General features: G+C 40.9%; 1 non-coding gene across 1 annotated transcript; it reads left to right on the top strand.

Moving 5' to 3' along the window:
• The first annotated feature begins 1,547 nt into the window (after positions 1-1,547).
• LOC146908151 (small nucleolar RNA R71) lies at positions 1,548-1,654 on the top strand. Its single transcript, XR_015020936.1, has one exon. It is a non-coding gene; the product is annotated as a small nucleolar RNA R71 (small nucleolar RNA).
• Positions 1,655-2,407: the final 753 nt, after the last annotated feature.

Genomic DNA, 2,407 nt, shown 5'->3' with positions numbered 1-2,407 from the left:
CTAGAATGAGTGGCATATCCTCATCTTCAGCCATATCTAAGATCACAAAATCTGCTGGAAATACCAAGTCATTAACCTTGACTAGCACATCTTCAAGTATACCGAAAGGATAAGAGATTGACCGATCAGCTAAAGTAATGGTCATTCTTGTTGGTTTTGGTTCCCCACACTTAAGCTTCTTCATCATTGAAAGAGGCATCAGATTTATACTTGCTCCCAAGTCACATAAAGCTCTTCCAATGTCTACCGGTCCAATTGAACAAGGGATAGTAAAAGCACCAGGATCCTTCAGCTTAGGTGGCAGCTTCTTTTGAAGAATAGCACTACAATTCTCAGAAAGTGCTATGTTCTCATCATCCTTAGGCTTCCTTCTTTTGGTTAACAAGTCTTTCATGAACTTAGCATACAACGGCATTTGATCAAGAGCTTCACCGAAAGGAATATTTACCTGAAGTTGTGAGAAAAGTTGCATGAACTTCTTGAATTGGCCTTCATCCTTTTCTTTCTTCTTCGAAAGGTGAGGGTATGGAAGCTTCACATATGATGGAATAACCTGTGGTTTGTCTCCATCTTTCAAAATTTGACTCTTCGACTTCCTCAAGATTGAATCTTCATCAATTAATTTCTCACTTTTTTCTCCCTCTATTTTTTTCTTCCTTTCGTTTTCAACTTCTCCATGATCATTTTCTTTTTCAACTACACCCTCATCATTCTTTTCAACTACATCATTCTCCTCCACCTCAACTACTTCATCAACCTTCTTTGGAGCTTTTGGAACTAAAGGTGTCAAAACCTTTTTGCTCCTCAGTTCAATAGCATTACAAGACTCATTCTTAGGGTTATCTTTAGTGTTACCTGAGAATCCGCCTTTGTTTTGTTCAGCCAACTGCTTAGCTAATTGCCCCAGTTGAGTTTCAAGCATCTTCCTAGAAGCTTCATTGTTCTTTCTTTCAGCTTCTTGACTCTTCTTCATCTCTTCAAAGTTGCCTTGAGTCATCTTCATGAAGTTCATCATAGTTTCCTCAAGAGCGGATGGCTTCCTTTGTTGTTGTTGAGGAGGAGTGAGCATCTGAGAGTTCAAAGCATTGTTATTTGAGTAGCTTAGATATGGATGCTTATTAATGCCTGAATTGTAGTATTGATTCTGCCTTTGATATCCTCCCATGAAGTTAGCTTCTTCACTTGATCCTTCCGGAACACATTCACCGTTGGGATGTTCTTCACCACATAAGTCACACTTGATTGCAGCTACTTGTTGTTGCTTATGAGCCAAAGTGAAGCCTTGAAACTCCTTAGTTAGAGCTTCGATTTGTTTGTTCATAGCTGCTTGGTTAGCAAGGATAGCAGTTTGTTCACTCACCCCAAACACTCCTCTTTCTTTCTTTTTAGCTTGATCACGATACTCATTGCCAGCCATGTTTTCAATTAGAGCTTGAACTTCATGATCAGTTTTACTTTTGAGACTACCTCCCGCGGAAGCATCTAAGAACATTCGAGTGTTTGGTGTTACCCCCTCAGTGAAGATTTGGAGGTATTGCTTCTCGGTGAACTCATGATTAGGGCATCTCTTGAGAAGCAAATTGAATCGCTCCCAAGCATCATACAATGATTCACCTTCTCCTTGCTTGAAGTTAGAGATCTCCATCTTCTTGTCCCAATACTTAGACATAGGGAAGTATTTCTCCAAGAACTTCAGTTCTAACTCTTCCCATGTTTGGACAGTCCCGTTTGGAATTGTTAGCAACCAATCTTTTGCTCTTCCCGTCAAGGTGAAAGGAAACAGCCTTAACTTCTTTTGTGCTTCAGTCACGGTGGCTGGTTGCACACAAAACTCACAGGTTTCAGCAAAACGGCTCAAGTGTTCATGAGGACTCATAGCTTCAGTCCCATCGAATTGCTTGTCCCTCAAACCATTGAGGACAGTTGTCTTGATGTCGAACGCTACGGGGTTAGCTGGTTGAAAAGTGTGGGTCAGTTGACCGCGATGAGTGGCTAACCCGTAGTCTCCAAGCTTAGGTCTTGGTGGTACAACTCCTTCTCCTTCCATAATTGCAGATTTAGGAGAAGAGATTGTTTCAGATTCACTTGAGAGTTGCTCCGGTACTTGTTCTCGAACACCCGGTGGAACGGATTGAGCTAACCTTTGCGATCGGACAGCTTTCCGAAGTGCTCTAGCAGTTCTTTCAATCTCCGGATCGTACTCTAAGTCGTCAGAGCTCTGTTTACCTCGCATAAACAGCAAAATACCTTAGTAGCACTGCACAACGCAAAGTAATCAAGTGAATATGAAAACAGAAAAATAAAAATTAAAAACAGAAAATTAAATTGCAAAAACCCTAAACTATAACGTAATTGCCTTGTTGAAATAATTCAACAGTCCCCGGCAACGGCGCCAAAAACTTGATAG

This window comes from Medicago sativa, chromosome 7 (assembly GCF_051527215.1).
Source record: "Medicago sativa cultivar Bolivia chromosome 7, Bolivia_mono, whole genome shotgun sequence".
Taxonomy (NCBI): domain Eukaryota; kingdom Viridiplantae; phylum Streptophyta; class Magnoliopsida; order Fabales; family Fabaceae; genus Medicago; species Medicago sativa.
The sequence above is the reverse complement of the archived record's forward strand: the minus strand, read 5'-3'. Positions and strand labels throughout refer to the sequence as shown.